Genomic DNA, 20,093 nt, shown 5'->3' with positions numbered 1-20,093 from the left:
AAGAGCCGACCCTTGGGAAATTTACACCCCGGGCTCAGTTCAATTGCACAGTCATAACTCCTATGAGGAGGCAGAGACGCGGACTCATTCTCACTAAATACATCATAAAAGTCCGCCAAATAATCAGGAACATCATGCGACTGAGGAGAGGTGGAAAACACCGGAGCCTCACTAAAGGCACACCGACAACCCCAACTCACCATAGACACAGATTTCCAATCCAAAACTGGATTATGAATCTGTAACCAGGGAAACCCCAGAACAACAGTATCATGCAGATTATGCAACACCAGAAATCTGCAATTTTCTTGATGGTCTGGGGCGACCCGCATTACCACCTGGGTCCAAAACTGGGGTTTATTTTTAGCCAAAGGAGTAGCATCAATTCCCCTCAAAGGGATTGGCGTCTGCAGAGGTGTCATCGGAAATCCACAACGTTTAGCAAAATCCAAGTCCATTAGGTTTAGGGCTGCTCCCGAATCCACAAACGCCTTGGCGGAAAATGTGGACAGGGAGCAGATCAGAGTAATAGCCAGAAGAAACTTAGGTTGAACACCCCCAACAGAAAATGTGTGTGCAAAGCGTTTCTCTCGTTTGGGACAGACAGAAATAATATGCGAGGCATCTCCACAGAAAAAACACAACTTATTACGCCTTCTGAACTCCTGACGCTGCTCTCTGGAAAAAACTCTATCACATTGCATAGGTTCAGACATTTGTTCAACAGGTGGCAACACCTCTCGTGCAGCTTTGCGTTCGCGCAAACGCCGATCAACCTGAATGGCTAATGACATAGAATCGTCAAGACCAGAGGGAACAGGAAATCCCACCATAGTATCTTTCACGGCTTCTGACAACCCCTTCCGAAAGAGAGCAGCCAAGGCATTATCATTCCAGGTAGTAAGTACTGCCCACTTTCGGAATTTTTGACAGTACAATTTTGCAGAATCACGACCCTGGCTCAATGCCAGCAGGGTCTTTTCAGCCTGATCAATGGCATTAGGTTCGTCATACAACAACCCCAAAGCTTGAAAGAATGCGTTCACATTAGTCAGAATAGGATCATCTGGTTTCAAAGAAAACGCCCAATCCTGGGGATCGCCACACAGCAAAGAGATGACAATTTTAACCTGCTGCGCGGAGCTCCCTGACGAGTTAGGCTTCAAGGCAAAAAATAATTTACAATTATTTTTGAAATTCAAAAATTTAGACCGATCCCCAAAAAATACATCAGGTGTAGGAATCTTTGGTTCAGCATCATGTGAATGAGCAAGGTAGGCGGAAATTCCCCGCACTTCCGCAGCGAGCTGCTCCACACGATCAGACAATTGCTTTATCTCCATTGAGAGAAAAAAAAATTCCCCCTACGGCCTCAGAGATATAGAGGAAAAAATATACACTTTTTTTTTACAATTCTTTCCTGCTATTGAGTACCCTAGAATCTGCGGTGTGGCGGGTGATTCTGTTATGATTGAGTCACCGTAGGAGGCAAAAGCAGAAATACAAGCTAAGTCCAGAAAACCAGAGAAGTTGGCAACTATCAGATTGCAGACCCCTGAACCTATCAACACAACTAGCAGTAGCCGTGGGGGGTTCCTACGATGCCCTAGACCCCTCAATCACAGCCGGAGAAATACATAGGCCTAAAGAAAGAAAGGGGAAATCTAAACTGCCCCAGAGCAGACCCCAAAGCAATAGGCAGCCCCCAACATATAATGACGGTGAAGCAAGATGAAAATACTAACACAGACAGAAAGATAGACTGAGCAAAGACGGGGCCCCAAAACTACCTAGATAGGAAAGGAAAGGAAGGCTGCTGTCTGCAATCTGCCAAAACCCTATCAAAGACATAAGCCAACCAGCTGATATGAAAAAGGCCCTGAAGCAGCTAGGCTTCAAAAACTGAATCAGCACTCAGGTATTTTCAGAAGACAGAGCTAAATGAATTCAGCACACCTCAGCAGGGAATGGCAGAAAACCAGAAAAACAAAGCAAAAACAAAGTCAAAGCACAAAAGCAAAAGGCCGAGCAGCAAACTTAGCTTTGGAGGAGCAGGAATTCAGACTGGTCTCCAAGGATCCCACAGAGAAATCACCCGCAGGGCAGAAGGGCGTCGGCAGCATTATATCCAGTCCGTAACTCCACTCTGCCAGTCACAATCATCAGCCTCAGGTGTTTGACAATCAGGCTCACTACCTTTCTTTACCAGAAGAGGGAGTTCCTCGGGCCTCAGTAATGAAGGGGATAATGAACTCACAACAGTTTAGTATATTTGCTGTTTGATTACATTCAAAACTAGAGAGAGACAGCGTGTGTCAGTCCGTATACAAAAACACGGAGCTTGACAATTTTCCATACACCGTACAGCGGTGTACGTGCACGCTCATCTTTCAGTACCATGTAACGGCTGTTATCACGGCCAAATTGAAGCTATCTACGTGTGTGACTCTGTAAGGAAAAGTCGAGGAGTTTGTCCGTTCTTACAGACCTACACTCTAGGGAGATTTCAATTCTGCCCAATTCTATATACACCTTGTAGTTTGTCATACACAAGGCAATTTCTGCCGGTCACATTGCGGTGTTATAGACACAGGGCCTGACAGAATCCAACTGTGTCCTGAAGTGTAGAGAGATTCCAATTCTCCACAGTCCTCTATCCACCTTTTTTACAACATCCAGAATCTGCCTGTCACATTGCGGTGTAAAATAAACAGGGCCTGACAGAATCCAACTGTGTCCTGAAGTCTACAGAGATTCCAATTCTCCCCACTACTATATACACCTTGTGGTGGAAGAGTCCGTGGAAGTGGGCGGGGGTTGGCAGCTGGTAATGATGGTGTTGGTGTTGGTGTTGGAGCTACTTGTAGTGGCAAAAGCAAAATAGCACCTAATGCAGGAGGTGTTGAGCCTGCATCATCGTCTGGCTCCACAAGGCCTCGAAGGCTCCCTTTTCTGGGAGTAGGTAAACCACTTTTAAAGCCGGAGCTTCAAGAACAAGTTTTGGCTTACATTGCTGACTCAGCCTCCAGCTCTATCGCCTCCTCTTCTGAAGTTTTAAAAAATAAAAGCACTGAGTCATCATTGGAGGCTCATGTTCATGATGAAGGAATTGAGGGTAAACTGATTAAATTTGCTGATGACACAAAGCTAGGAGGGATAGCTAATACTAGAGAAGAGAGAGAGAGGATTCAAAAAGATTTAAATAAACTGGAGAAGTGGGCAGCAACTAACAGAATGGTTTTTAACAGGGAGAAATGCAAAGTACTACATCTGGGCAATAAAAATGAAAAAAGCAAATATAGAATGGGAGGAATAGGGCTAAGTGACAGCACATGTGAAAAAGACTTGGGTATACTAATAGATCACAGACTGAATATGAGTCAACAGTGTGATGCAGCAGCAAAAAAGGCAAATGCAATTCTAGGATGTATTAACAGAAGCATACAGTCTAGATCACGTGAAGTCATTATTTCCCTCTACTCCTCTTTGGTCAGACCTCATCTGGAATATTGTGTCCAGTTTTGGGCACCACATTTTAAAAAAGACATCAACAAACTGGAGCAAGTTCAGAAAAGAGCGACCAGAATGGTGACCGGTCTGCATACCCTGTCTTATGAGGAAAGGTTGCAGGATTTGGGAATGTTTAGTTTGCAAAAGAGAAGACTGAGAGGAGACTTAATAGCTGTCTACAAATATCTAAAGGGCTGTCACATTGTAGAAGGATCAACTTTATTCTCATTTGCACAAGGAAAGACTAGAAGCAATGGGATGAAACTGAATGGGAGGAGACACAGATTAGATATTAGAAAAAACTTTTTGACAGTTAGAGTGATCAATGAGTGGAACAGGCTGCCACGAGAAGTGGTGAGTTCTCCTTCAATGGAAGTCTTCAAACAGAGGCTGGACAGACATCTGACTGGGATGATTTAGCGAATCCTGCTTTGAGCAGGGGGTTGGACCAGATGGCCCAGGAGGTCCCTTCCAACTCTACGATTCTATGATTCTATGAACCACACCTTTCCTTGTGTCCTTCACCCCAACCAAAATTGAAGGATGCGGCAGGCCACACTACAGATTACTCCATGGAGCTGTTTTCACATAACATGCCTGGGTTATCAAGTCAAATCGTGAATTACCCAGGCAAAGATGAATCTGACATGGAGTGTTCTGATGCACAGCCACTGATAGATGATTCTGCTGGTACATTCACTCAGAGCACTACATTGTCTTCGCAGTGTACTGAGCCAGAATCTGACCCAGATGAAACTCAGGTGCCCCTTCCCGCATACTATACCACCATACACGGTGACACAGAGGAAGATGCACATGACATTGAAGAGGAGGTTATGGATGACCCAGTTGTTGACCCAGATTGGCATCCATTGGGGGTAGAGGGTGCTGCTGCCAATAGCTCAGAAGAGCAGGAGGAGCATCCGCAGCGGGCATCAACATCGCAACAACTGTTATCTGGCAGGCCCGGAGCAGTCTAAAAATGGGTTGCAAAAACCAAAAGAGTTGCAGGACAGCTTGGCCAGACGGTCAAAATAGCACAGCGTGCAAGGCCTCAAAATGTCTTCCATAGTAGGAAGAGTGCAGTGTGGCACTTTTTTGAACAAAATCCTAATGATCAGGCAAAGGTTATGTGTAAGAAGTGCACAAAGACCTTTAGCCGAGGGAAAAATCTGAGAAATTTGAATACCAGTTGCATGCTAAGACATTTAACCACCATGCACTTGCAAGCGTGGACGGACTACCAAAACTCGCATACCACATGTGCTACTGCTCCCAAAGAAGGTAGTCAGCAACGCTACATTGTTTCCCCCACTGTAAGTCCACCGGTTAGCACACCACCAGCAGCAAATGTTGAGTTGTCGTCGCAAGGGCAAATCAGTCAGGGAATCACACTGTTATTGCTACGAAAGACTGAGTCTAGGCCACCAGAAAGAACACCAACTCCATCACCATCATCAACCCTCTCTCAGTCCGCCATGTCCACCGCTAGTTCCACCATGTGCAGCACTCAAGTCCAGCTCACCATACCAGAGACTATGAGTAGGACAAGAAAGTACTCATCCTCTCATCCACGTACACTGGGTTTGAACGCCCACATTGCCAAACTAATCTTGTTAGAGATGATGCCCTATCAGTTGGTTGAAAGCGCAGCTTTCCGCAAACTCATGGCCTACGCAGTACCACGCTATGACATACCCAGTCGCCACTTCTTTTCTCTCAAAGCCATCCCAGCCCTCCACCTTCATGTGAAAGACCGCATTGTCCATGCACTCAAGCAATCAGTGAGTGGAAAGGTGCATCTCACAACTGATGCATGGTCCAGTAGGCATGGCCAGGGCCGTTACGTGTTCATCACTGCGCACTGGGTTAATGTGATGGATGCAGGGTCCACAGGGGACAGCTGTGATGGCACAGTGCTGCCTAGCCCATGGTATAGGAAACAGTTGGCTGTAGGCGTTCGACCCTCCTCCTCCTCCTCCAGAAGCGAAAGCTCGTCCACAGAGCGCAGTCGCAAGAGCACTGCATCCGCAGCTGACAGTGGTGCACACGATGTGTCCCACTATCGATCAGCTAGTGGAAAGCGTCAGCAGGCTGTGTTGCAGATGATGTGTTTGGGCGACAGACACACGGCGGAGGTACTGGCCGACTACTTTCAGCGACAAACTGAGTCATGGCTGGGCAGTCTACATCTTGAGGTAGGCAAGGTAGTTAGTGATAACGGCCGGAATTTTGTGGCAGCCATAGCCCTTTCAAAACTCAGACACATACCTTGCTTGGCTCACACCTTGAACCTGGTGGTGCAGTGCTTCCTCACTAATTATCCGGAGTTAACAGGCCTGCTCCATAAGGTTCGAAGACTGTGCTCGCACATCCGCCGGTCGCCGGTACACTCCAGTCGTATGCAGAAGCTGCAGCGATTGTTCCACCTTCCCAAGCACCGCCTAATTATCGACGATGCAACAAGGTGGAACTCCACCCTGCACATGGTTGAGCGGCTGTGCGAACAGAGGCAGGCCGTAATGCATTTGTGGGAGGATACACGGGCAGGCACTTTGAGGGCAGACATGGAGTTGACAAGTGTGCAGTGGTCGAAGCTGAAAGACCTCTGTAAAGTCCTTCAATGTTTTGAGGAATGCACACGACTGGTAAGCACTGACGACGCCATCATAAGCAAGAGCATCCCACTTATGCGTCTGCTCATGCAAACTTTGACGCACATCAAGGAAGAGGCGTCTGCAGCCGAGGATGATGAGGAAGAGGAGGAGGGAAGCCTTGATGACAGTCAGCCATTGTCTGTTCAGGGAACTGTCGTGGATGAGGTGGAGGAAGAAGAGGAGGAGGAGGAGGATGATGGGGATGATTATTTTGGGGAGGATGCTTCTCATGGGGCAAGAGAAAATGTTGGCATGGCAAGGTCTAGTACTGGGTTTGTGCTTGACTGGAGGGATGTGGATTTGCCTGAAAGTGCCCCTCCACCCAGCACTCGCAGTGCATCATTGACACCGGGAACATTGGCCCACATGTCAGATTATGCCTTGCAGATCCTAAAAAGGGAACCCCGCATTGCCAAAATGATGAACGATGATGACTACTGGTTGGCCAGCATCCTGGATCCACGCTATAAAGGCAAATTCCAAAACATCATGCCACAGGAGAACCTTGAAATAATATTGGCTAACAAACAAGCAACTCTGGTAAACCGGTTGGTTGAGGCATTCCCAGCACACAGCAGCGGTGATGGTTGTCACACGAGCCGTAGGGGGCGGGGGCAACTTGGAAGAGGTGTTGGTGGTGCACACATAAGAAGTGGCGTTGGAGACAGGGGTTCCATGACCATGTTGTGGACTGATTTTTCAAGCCCCGCTCACACAACTGGTAATACTGCATCAATTGAAAGTGACAGGAGACAGCACTTGTCAACTATGGTTACAAACTACTTTTCCTCCCATATCGATGTTCTCCCTCACAGGTCATTCCCATTTGACTATTGGGCAGCTAAACTGGACACCTGGCCTGAATTGGCACAATATGCCTTACAGGAGCTCGCTTGCCCAGCTGCAAGTGTGCTATCGGAAAGAGTCTTCAGTGCTGCTGGATCAAACCTGACAGAAAAAAGGACCCGTCTGTCGACCCAAAATGTGGATGATCTAACCTTCATTAAAATGAACCATACATGGGTTTCCAAGGATTTTGTCACACCTTACCCTGATGACACATAGGTTGACAGAAAAATGGCTTTCTTTGGTTCACCTCTTCCTGGGACTTGACCAATTTCGCCTTTAGCAGCAGGTGAATGTCCCACATCAACATATGCCATTTTGTAAACCTCTCTAACTGGGCTGCCTCCTCCCCCCATGGCAAGGGTCACCACCTAGCGCACGCAACCGTGCGAGTGCCGTTGCCCTGGATAGGTGGGTAGGCCGACTCTTGGGCGCGGGCACTGGCACAGGGTCCCTCATAGTGCAATCAAGTGTCTCTGATGGTGGGGGTGCACACCCACCGTCAGACTCACCGCCGTACTATGAGGGGCCCAGTGCCAGTACCGGTGCCCACGAGCGGGCCCCCCTTGCTTGGGCAGGGCCCCAGCATTTGCAATGTTTACTTCTCCCTGCTCCTCCGCTGTGTACTCTAGGCTGTCAAATTCTTCACTGGGACTGCCACTACAAATTTGGTGAACTGATAGAAGATGATGGTTAAGACGTAGCTATGCCCTTTCCTGCTGGCCGGGATCTAGCTTCAGATGATCAATGGCTTCCATTTCTCATGGACGTCGACTCACAATGAGATGCAGTGGTGGTTTCTCATCAGCTTTCACAGTTTTCCTACCCACAGACGTGTATCATTCCAGTGCACATTTTTAAATGTGACCTCTCATGCCAATCCAAATGAATCGCCTACGGCCTGTGGCTTCTGTCTTTTGCACTCCAAAGTTACGTGACAGAGCAAGATAGGCAGTGAGCACCATGTTTACATCTCTCCCTGTGATCAAAATTATATGGATATGAGTAATGGCGATGGGATCAACGGTACTGCGATACAGCAACACTTTCTTCACAAGGAAAGGTTTTCGCTGTCTCCACACACTAATTAATTGAGGGTCTGCATCGCCTCTGAGAATTGTGATGGAAGTTTATCCCGTGAATAGGAATTCCTAGATTTCTGCAATCACTAGAATTTATGTCAGTAATTGTATGCATCTCATTTCCTATTGCGGAGAGTCTGGACTGTCTTACTGAGACAGAAATATATATGAAGATTTAAAAATACCACCAAAAGTGTATACTGGTGTACGCTTCAAATACATTTCCTTTTTTCTACTTTTTAGATTGTTGTCTAATCCATACTGAGAACATGGAGATTTTAAACATTTAAACTATGCTATATATACCTGCTATCCAGTGATAATGTACCCTTTCTCAACTTTGTACAAGCTGGTCAAATCCATACTGAGCCTGAGACCGTCTGAGCCTCCCTCCTGATCTATAGACGTAGGTTTTTAATGTGTAAACTATGCTATACATACCTGTAATCCGGTGATACGTTACCCTTTCTCACCTTTGTCCAATCACGTCTAATCCATGCTGGGCCTGAGACCGTCTGAGTCTGCCTCCTGATATATTGACCTACGTTTTTAATGTGTAAACTATGCTATACATACCTGTTCTCCAGTGATACGGTACCCTTTCTCACCTTTGTCCAATCACGTCTAATCCATCCTGAGACCGTCTGAGCCTGCCTCCTGATATATAGACATAGGTTTTTAATGTGTAAACTATGCTACATGTATACGTGTTACCCGGTGAAACTGTACCCTTTATCAACTTTCTAGAATCTTGTTGAATCCATACTGGGCCTGAGAACGGCTGCCGAGCTGTTAAGCAAGCTACAGCAACTGTGGTTTGGACACGTAATTTTTTGCATTTTTTCAGGAATGCCGGTTAGGCCTAATTCAGGAATTGCGGTTGACCTGCACTTACTGGGAAATCATCGTTCGTGGGGAATCATAGAATCATAGAATCGTAGAGTTGGAAGGGACCTCCTGGGCCTTCTGGTCCAACCCCCTGCTCAAAGCAGGATTCGCTAAATCATCCCAGTCAGATATCTGTCCAGCCTCTGTTTGAAGACTTCCATTGAAGGAGAACTCACCACTTCTCGTGGCAGCCTGTTCCACTCATTGATCACTCTAACTGTCAAAAAGTTTTTTCTAATATCTAATCTGTGTCTCCTCCCATTCAGTTTCATCCCATTGCTTCTAGTCTTTCCTTGTGCAAATGAGAATAAAGTTGATCCTTCTACAATGTGACAGCCCTTTAGATATTTGTAGACAGCTATTAAGTCTCCTCTCAGTCTTCTCTTTTGCAAACTAAACATTCCCAAATCCTGCAACCTTTCCTCATAAGACAGGGTTTGCAGACCGGTCACCATTCTGGTCGCTCTTTTCTGAACTTGCTCCAGTTTGTTGATGTCTTTTTTAAAATGTGGTGCCCAAAACTGGACACAATATTCCAGATGAGGTCTGACCAAAGAGGAGTAGAGGGAAATAATGACTTCACGTGATCTAGACTGTATGCTTCTGTTAATACATCCTAGAATTGCATTTGCCTTTTTTGCTGCTGCATAACACTGTTGACTCATATTCAGTCTGTGATCTATTAGTATACCCAAGTCTTTTTCACATGTGCTGTCACTTAGCCCTATTCCTCCCATTCTATATATGCTTTTTTCATTTTTATTGCCCAGATGTAGTACTTTGCATTTCTCCCTGTTAAAAACCATTCTGTTAGTTGCTGCCCACTTCTCCAATTTATTTAAATCTTTTTGAATCCTCTCTCTCTCTTCTCTAGTATTAGCTATCCCTCCTAGCTTTGTGTCATCAGCAAATTTAATCAGTTTACCCTCAATTCCTTCATCTAAATCGTTGATAAAGATGTTGAACAATACAGGGCCCAGGACAGAGCCCTGTGGTACCCCACTTGAGACATTCTTCCAACTGGATGTGCAGCCATTTACGACCACTCTTTGGGTCCGATCACTAAGCCAGTTATGAATCCACCTAACAGTTGCCTTGTCCATTCCATACTTAGTCATTTTTTCAATAAGGATTGTTTGAGAGACTTTGTCAAATGCTTTGCTGAAATTTCCTTGATCCACCCAATCAGTGATACCGTCATAGAAGGAAATTAAGTTAGTCTGACATGACTTATTAGTTACAAACCCATGCTGACTCTGTTTAATCACTTCATTCTTATCCAGGTATTGACATACACGTTGTTTAATAATTTGTTCAAAGATCTTTCCTGGTATAGAAGTCAGACTCACCGGCCTATAGTTGCCTGGGTCCACCTTCTTCCCCTTTTTGAAGATAGGAACAACATTTGCTCTTCTCCAGTCTTCTGGCACTTCTCCTGTTCTCCAAAAATTTTCAAAGATTATGGAGAGGGGTTCAAACATTTCTTCTGCTATCTCCTTCAGTACTCTGGGGTGTAATTCATCTGGACCTGGAGACTTGAATTTATTTAGGTTAGCTAAGTGTTTCCTCACTATCTTTCTGTTTATAGATATCCTGGATTCTTCTATTCCCTTAATAGGACAGTGAATAACAGTTGATGTTACATTTCCTTTCTGAGAGAAAACAGATGCAAAATAGGAATTTAAAAGTTCAGCCTTCTCAACATCCTGTCTTACCATTTCATCATTTTCATCCTGTAAAAATCCTATAGCATCTTTGACTTTTCTTTTACTTTTGACATATCCCCAAAATCCTTTTTTATTGCTTTTGACATCTCTTGCAAGCCTCAATTCATTTTCAGCTTTAGCTAATCTGATTTGTGCCCTGCAGGTTCTGCAGACAGCATTATATTCTTCTTTAGATATGCCTCCCTCTTTCCATTTTATAAACATTTTTTTCTTCCTTTTTAGCATGTGCTTAAGTTCTGTGTTCATCCATCCTGGTTTCCTTAAATGCTTCCTATTCTTCCCTATTTTCGGAATTGTTAACAACTGTGCTTTGAGAATTTCATTTTTCAAGATTTCCCATCCTTCCTGGACATTTTTGTTTTTAAGGATATCCCGCCATTGGATCCCTCCAATTCTCTTTCTGAATCCCTTAAAATCTGCCTTTCTGAAATCTAACCTTGACGTCTGAGTCTTCACAGGTCTTCCGCCTCTAGTTATCCAAAATTCTAAAATAGCATGGTCGCTACCTCCTAGGATCCCAGCCACTTTTACCTCCTCAATCATTTCCTCCCTGTTTATAAGGATTAGATCCAAGGTAGCATTTCCCCTTGTTTTCTCCCTTACCTTTTGGAAGATAAAGTTGTCAGAAAGAGAGGATAAGAATTTCCTTGACCTGTTAGTTCTGCCTGAGAGAGATTCCCAACAAATGTCTGGATAGTTGAAATCTCCCATGACAACTATGTCATAATTTTTGGAGAACTTGGCCTTTTGATGCATAAAGAGTTCATCCATATCTTCAGCTTGCACAGGCGGCCTGTAGTAAATGCCTACAATGGTGTCCTTTAGAGTTGAGCGACTTTTGGTTTTTTAGGGTCGCGTTTCGTTTCGTGAAACAAAAGTCGGGTCGAGCAAGATCGTCCGATTATAGGGAAAAGTCGGGGTCGTCCCGAAACACGAAACCCAATGTAAGTCAATGGGGAATAAAAGTCGGCAGTGAGAGGAGGACAGGAAACACACCTACAGTGCCCATTTGAATGCCAAAAGCATCAATTCTTCTTACTTAAGCTTGTCAACCTTAATTAACTTCATAATACAAGTTACGCACTGAAAAATGGGGGTTATTTGGCTAAAGTTGTGGGGGGTAGGGCTGGCTCCAGGTTTTCATGTGCCCTGGGCGAAAGAGCGCCCCTTTAACACATACCACAACTCATCATGCTCCGATACGGCAGAGAAATAGCGGTATAGTACAATGAAAAATACTTCACTTTTTACATCTCATGACGAGGCCCATCTATTTCTCCATACAGAATCATTGGTCCCATATAATGTTTGAAACAGTATATGATGAGCTCCACATAATGCTACAGTATATGTTGGTCCCCATGGATGAAGCTCCACTGTCTTATGGGCCCAAATAATGCTCCAAACATAATGGCCCCATTTCTAATGCTCTAGTGTATAATGGGCCCAGTAAATGCTGCTCCAGTGTCTGATGTCCACCTTTGGAATGTTCCAGTGTATGGTGGGCCCCATCTATCATTCTCCAGAGTATAGTGCTCCCCAAAAATTGCTGTCCCAACATTGAAAACAATCAAATATGTCTCCTCGCTAGGGAATCCCTGGACTAGTCTGGACTCCTCGTCGTCCCCATCTTCCATCTCACTGCACAGTATTTCAACCTTGCAAGTGCTGTGATCCTGAGCAAGCAGGGGGGGCCCACTCGTTGGTGGTGTGTCTGATGGCGGGTGGGCCGAACCTGCACTTTCATCTGCAGCTTCCTCTTTGTCACCGTGTAAGATGGAACTGTATATGGGAAGGGTAACCTGAGTTTCATCAGGGTCAGATTCAGGCCGTGTAGCGTGAGAGGGGAATGTAGTGGTCTGGGTCAATGTACCAGCAGATTCATCGAGCAGTCGCTGGGCATCAGTGCACTTGTGTCGCCCCCAGGAGTACGGTCGCCACAGTGGCATTACCTTCCTCCTAGGGAGTGTGATGTCATGCTTGGGAGCAACGAAGGATCTCTCTAGCAGGTTAACTGATTGGGCGGCATTATTCCCACGAGTCATGACCCTCCAAACAGCGTTCATGAAGGCAAAGTGTTTGTTTTACGTGGGCAGTATGGTTGCAAAGCTGAACCTTAAAGGAATGTCCAGAAGGGCACCACCAGGAGTGGAGCCTACGGTTAAATTCGACTCCACCTGGGAAACCTCAACCATGCCAGCTACAGAACAGATGCACACATTGCAAGCTTAATTCCGTTAACGAACGAGACTCCGTCATGCCCCGCGGTCCGAGTCCGGCTTACTAGAGGGACACGTGAGGCTCTGGAACATGAGATTGGCCAATAACTGGTGTGTCATGCCCTTACATGTCCGTGGCTGCATGTGCGCTACACTGAAAAGGCCAGCGTTTGTCGCTTACAGGTGCAGATAACCCGCTGAACAACGTTAGTGATGGGGATCACTGAGTGATTACAATTATTACCCGCGAACAATGATTTCCCAGTAAGTGCAGGTCAACTGCAGTTCCGGAATTAGGCCTAACCGTCATTCCTGAAAAAATGAAAAACTTACGTGTGCAAACCACAGGTGCTGTAGCTTGCCAGCCGTTCTCACGCCCAGTATGGATTACACGTGATTGCACAAAGGTTAGAAAGGGTACCGTATCCCCAGATAACATGTATGGATAGCGTGCACATTCAAAATATATGTCTCAGGAGGCAGGCTCAGACGGTGTTAGGCCCAGTATGGATTGCACGTGATTGCACAAAGGTTAGAAAGGGTACCGTATCCCCGGATAACATGTATGGATAGCGTACACATTCAAAATATATGTCTCAGGAGGCAGGCTCAGACGGTGTTAGGCCCAGTATGGAATGCACGTGATTGCACAAAGGTTAGAAAGGGTACCGTATCCCCGGATAACATGTATGGATAGCGTACACATTCAAAATATATGTCTCAGGAGGCAGGCTCAGACGGTGTCAGGCCCAGTATGGATTGCACGTGATTGCACAAAGGTTAGAAAGGGTACCGTATCCCCGGATAACATGTATGGATAGCGTACACATTCAAAATATATGTCTCAGGAGGCAGGCTCAGACGGTGTCAGGCACAGTATGGATTGCACGTGATTGCACAAAGGTTAGAAAGGGTACCGTATCCCCGGATAACATGTATGGATAGCGTACACATTCAAAATATATGTCTCAGGAGGCAGGCTCAGACGGTGTCAGGCCCAGTATGGATTGCACGTGATTGCACAAAGGTTAGAAAGGGTACCGTATCCCCGGATAACATGTATGGATAGCGTACACATTCAAAATATATGTCTCAGGAGGCAGGCTCAGACGGTGTTAGGCCCAGTATGGATTGCACGTGATTGCACAAAGGTTAGAAAGGGTACCGTATCCCCGGATAACATGTATGGATAGCGTACACATTCAAAATATATGTCTCAGGAGGCAGGCTCAGACGGTGTTAGGCCCAGTATGGATTGCACGTGATTGCACAAAGGTTAGAAAGGGTACCGTATCCCCGGATAACATGTATGGATAGCGTACACATTCAAAATATATGTCTCAGGAGGCAGGCTCAGACGGTGTCAGGCACAGTATGGATTGCACGTGATTGCACAAAGGTTAGAAAGGGTACCGTATCCCCGGATAACATGTATGGATAGCGTACACATTCAAAATACAGTGGGGCAAAAAAGTATTTAGTCAGTCAGCAATAGTGCAAGTTCCACCACTTAAAAAGATGAGAGGCGTCTGTAATTTACATCATAGGTAGACCTCAACTATGTGAGACAAACTGAGAAAAAAAAATCCAGAAAATCACATTGTCTGTTTTTTTTTCATTTTATTTGCATATTATGGTGGAAATTAAGTATTTGGTCAGAAACAAGCAATCAAGATTTCTGGCTCTCACAGACCTGTAACTTCTTCTTTAAGAGTCTCCTCTTTCCTCCACTCATTACCTGTAGTAATGGCACCTGTTTAAACTTGTTATCAGTATAAAAAGACACCTGTGCACACCCTCAAACAGTCTGACTCCAAACTCCACTATGGTGAAGACCAAAGAGCTGTCAAAGGACACCAGAAACAAAATTGTAGCCCTGCATCAGGCTGGGAAGACGGAATCTGCAATAGCCAACCAGCTTGGAGTGAAGAAATCAACTGTGGGAGCAATAATTAGAAAATGGAAGACATACAAGACCACTGATAATCTCCCTCGATCTGGTGCTCCACGCAAAATCCCACCCCGTGGGGTCAGAATGATCACAAGAACGGTGAGCAAAAATCCCAGAACCACGCGGGGGGACCTAGTGAATGAACTGCAGAGAGCTGGGACCAATGTAACAAGGCCTACCATAAGTAACACACTACGCCACCATGGACTCAGATCCTGCAGTGCCAGACGTGTCCCACTGCTTAAGCCTGTACATATCCGGGCCCATCTGAAGTTTGCTAGAGAGCATTTGGATGATCCAGAGGAGTTTTGGGAGAATGTCCTATGGTCTGATGAAACCAAACTGGAACTGTTTGGTAGAAACACAACTTGTCGTGTTTGGAGGAAAAAGAATACTGAGTTGCATCCATCAAACACCATACCTACTGTAAAGCATCGTGGTGGAAACATCATGCTTTGGGGCTGTTTCTCTGCACAGGGGCCAGGACGACTGATCCGGGTACATGAAAGAATGAATGGGGCCATGTATCGTGAGATTTTGAGTGCAAACCTCCTTCCATCAGCAAGGGCATTGAAGATGAAACGTGGCTGGGTCTTTCAACATGACAATGATCCAAAGCACACCGCCAGGGCAACGAAGGAGTGGCTTCGTAAGAAGCATTTCAAGGTCCTGGAGTGGCCTAGCCAGTCTCCAGATCTCAACCCTATAGAAAACCTTTGGAGGGAGTTGAAAGTCCGTGTGGCCAAGCGAAAAGCCAAAAACATCACTGCTCTAGAGGAGATCTGCATGGAGGAATGGGCCAACATACCAACAACAGTGTGTGCCAACCTTGTGAAGACTTACAGAAAACGTTTGACCTCTGTCATTGCCAACAAAGGATATATCACAAAGTATTGAGATGAAATTTTGTTTCTGACCAAATACTTATTTTCCTCCATAATATGCAAATAAAATGAAAAAAAAACAGACAATGTGATTTTCTGGATTTTTTTTTCTCAGTTTGTCTCCCAAAGTTGAGGTCTACCTATGATGTAAATTACAGATGCCTCTCATCTTTTTAAGTGGTGGAACTTGCACTATTGCTGACTGACTAAATACTTTTTTGCCCCACTGTATATGTCTCAGGAGGCAGGCTCAGACGGTGTCAGGCCCAGTATGGATTGCACGTGATTGCACAAAGGTTAGAAAGGGTACCGTATCCCCGGATAACATGTATGGATAGCGTACACATTCAAAATATATGTCTCAGGAGGCAGGCTCAGACGGTGTTAGGCCCAGTATGGATTGCACGTGATTGCACAAAGGTTAGAAAGGGTACCGTGTCCCCAGATAACATGTATGGATAGCGTACACATTCAAAATATATGTCTCAGGAGGCAGGCTCAGACGGTGTCAGGCACAGTATGGATTTGACGGCCCAGATTACACAGCGGAGGAGCAGGGAGAAGTAAAGATTGCAAATGCTGGGGCCCTGCCCAAGCAAGGGGGGCCCACTCGTGGGCGTCGGTACTGGCACTGGGCCCCTCATAGTACAGCGGTGTGTCTGACGGCGGGTGTGCACCACCACCGTCAGAGACACTTGATTGCACTATGAGGGACCCTGTGCCAGTGCCCGCGCCCAAGAGTCGGCCTACCCACCTGTCCAGGGCAACGGCACTCGCACGGTGTCGTGTGCTAGGTGGTGACCCCGGCCATGGGGGGGGAGGTAGCACAGTTAGGGAGTTTTAGAAAGTGGCATATGTTGATGTTGGACATTCAGCTGATGCAAAAGGCGAAATAGGTCAAGTCCCAGGAAGAGGTGGACCAAAGCAAGCCATTTTTCTGTCACCCTATGTGTCATCAGGGGAAGGTGGGACAAAATCCTTGGAAACCCATGCATGGTTCATTTTAATGAAGGTTAGATCATCCACATTTTGGGTTGACAGACGGGTCCTTTTTTCTGTCAGGATTGATCCAGCTGCACTGAAGACTCTTTCCGATAGCACACTTGCAGCTGGGCAAGCGAGCTCCTGTAAGGCATATTGTGCCAATTCAGGCCAGGTGTCCAGTTTAGCGGCCCAATAGTCAAAGGGGAATGACCTGTGTGGGAGAACATCGATATGGGAGGAAAAGTAGTTTGTAACCATGGTTGACAACTGCTGTCTCCTGTCACTTTCCATCGATGCAGTATTACCAGTTGTGTGAGCGGTATTTGAAAAATCAGTCCACAACATTGTCATGAAACCCCTGTCTCCAACGCCACTTCTGCTGTGTGCACCACGAACACCTCTGCCAAGCTGCCCCCGGCCCGTACGGCTCGTGTGAGAACCATCACCGCTGCTGTGTGCTGGGAATGCCTCAAGCAACCAATTTAATAGAGTTGCTTGTTTATTAGCCAATATTAGGTCAAGGTTCTCCTGTGGCATGATGTTTTGTAATTTGCCTTTATAGCGTGGATCCAGGATGCTGGCCAACCAGTAGTCGTCATCGTTCATCATTTTGGCAATGCGGGGGTCCCTTTTTAGGATCCGCAAGGCATAATCTGACATGTGGGCCAATGTTCCCGGTGTCAATGATGCACTGCGAGTGCTGGTTGGAGGAGCACTTTCTGGCAAATCCACATCCCTCCAGGGAGTGTGATGTCATGCTTGGGAGCAACGAAGGATCTCTCTAGCAGGTTAACTGATTGGGCGGCGTTATTCCCACGAGTCATGACCCTCCAAACAGCGTTCATGAAGGCAAAGTGTTTGTTTTACGTGGGCAGTATGGTTGCAAAGCTGAACCTTAAAGGAATGTCCAGAAGGGCACCACCAGGAGTGGAGCCTACGGTTAAATTCGACTCCACCTGGGAAACCTCAACCATGCCAGCTACAGAACAGATGCACACATTGCAAGCTTAATTCCGTTAACGAACGAGACTCCGTCATGCCCCGCGGTCCGAGTCCGGCTTACTAGAGGGACACGTGAGGCTCTGGAACATGAGATTGGCCAATAACTGGTGTGTCATGCCCTTACATGTCCGTGGCTGCATGTGCGCTACACTGAAAAGGCCAGCGTTTGTCGCTTACAGGTGCAGATAACCCGCTGAACAACGTTAGTGATGGGGATCACTGAGTGATTACAATTATTACCCGCGAACAATGATTTCCCAGTAAGTGCAGGTCAACTGCAGTTCCGGAATTAGGCCTAACCGTCATTCCTGAAAAAATGAAAAACTTACGTGTGCAAACCACAGGTGCTGTAGCTTGCCAGCCGTTCTCACGCCCAGTATGGATTACACGTGATTGCACAAAGGTTAGAAAGGGTACCGTATCCCCAGATAACATGTATGGATAGCGTACACATTCAAAATATATGTCTCAGGAGGCAGGCTCAGACGGTGTTAGGCCCAGTATGGATTGCACGTGATTGCACAAAGGTTAGAAAGGGTACCGTATCCCCGGATAACATGTATGGATAGCGTACACATTCAAAATATATGTCTCAGGAGGCAGGTTCAGACGGTGTTAGGCCCAGTATGGAATGCACGTGATTGCACAAAGGTTAGAAAGGGTACCGTATCCCCGGATAACATGTATGGATAGCGTACACATTCAAAATATATGTCTCAGGAGGCAGGCTCAGACAGTGTCAGGCCCAGTATGGATTGCACGTGATTGCACAAAGGTTAGAAAGGGTACCGTATCCCCGGATAACATGTATGGATAGCATACACATTCAAAATATATGTCTCAGGAGGCAGGCTCAGACGGTGTCAGGCACAGTATGGATTGCACGTGATTGCACAAAGGTTAGAAAGGGTACCGTATCCCCGGATAACATGTATGGATAGCGTACACATTCAAAATATATGTCTCAGGAGGCAGGCTCAGACGGTGTCAGGCCCAGTATGGATTGCACGTGATTGCACAAAGGTTAGAAAGGGTACCGTATCCCCGGATAACATGTATGGATAGCGTACACATTCAAAATATATGTCTCAGGAGGCAGGCTCAGACGGTGTTAGGCCCAGTATGGATTGCACGTGATTGCACAAAGGTTAGAAAGGGTACCGTATCCCCGGATAACATGTATGGATAGCGTACACATTCAAAATATATGTCTCAGGAGGCAGGCTCAGACGGTGTCAGGCACAGTATGGATTGCACGTGATTGCACAAAGGTTAGAAAGGGTACCGTATCCCCGGATAACATGTATGGATAGCGTACACATTCAAAATACAGTGGGGCAAAAAAGTATTTAGTCAGTCAGCAATAGTGCAAGTTCCACCACTTAAAAAGATGAGAGGCGTCTGTAATTTACATCATAGGTAGACCTCAACTATGTGAGACAAACTGAGAAAAAAAAATCCAGAAAATCACATTGTCTGTTTTTTTTTCATTTTATTTGCATATTATGGTGGAAATTAAGTATTTGGTCAGAAACAAGCAATCAAGATTTCTGGCTCTCACAGACCTGTAACTTCTTCTTTAAGAGTCTCCTCTTTCCTCCACTCATTACCTGTAGTAATGGCACCTGTTTAAACTTGTTATCAGTATAAAAAGACACCTGTGCACACCCTCAAACAGTCTGACTCCAAACTCCACTATGGTGAAGACCAAAGAGCTGTCAAAGGACACCAGAAACAAAATTGTAGCCCTGCATCAGGCTGGGAAGACGGAATCTGCAATAGCCAACCAGCTTGGAGTGAAGAAATCAACTGTGGGAGCAATAATTAGAAAATGGAAGACATACAAGACCACTGATAATCTCCCTCGATCTGGTGCTCCACGCAAAATCCCACCCCGTGGGGTCAGAATGATCACAAGAACGGTGAGCAAAAATCCCAGAACCACGCGGGGGGACCTAGTGAATGAACTGCAGAGAGCTGGGACCAATGTAACAAGGCCTACCATAAGTAACACACTACGCCACCATGGACTCAGATCCTGCAGTGCCAGACGTGTCCCACTGCTTAAGCCTGTACATATCCGGGCCCATCTGAAGTTTGCTAGAGAGCATTTGGATGATCCAGAGGAGTTTTGGGAGAATGTCCTATGGTCTGATGAAACCAAACTGGAACTGTTTGGTAGAAACACAACTTGTCGTGTTTGGAGGAAAAAGAATACTGAGTTGCATCCATCAAACACCATACCTACTGTAAAGCATCGTGGTGGAAACATCATGCTTTGGGGCTGTTTCTCTGCACAGGGGCCAGGACGACTGATCCGGGTACATGAAAGAATGAATGGGG

This window comes from Dendrobates tinctorius, unplaced genomic scaffold, assembly GCF_039654945.1.
Source record: "Dendrobates tinctorius isolate UK_male_01 unplaced genomic scaffold, ASM3965494v1 ptg000062l, whole genome shotgun sequence".
NCBI lineage: Eukaryota > Metazoa > Chordata > Amphibia > Anura > Dendrobatidae > Dendrobates > Dendrobates tinctorius.
The sequence above is the reverse complement of the archived record's forward strand: the minus strand, read 5'-3'. Positions refer to the sequence as shown.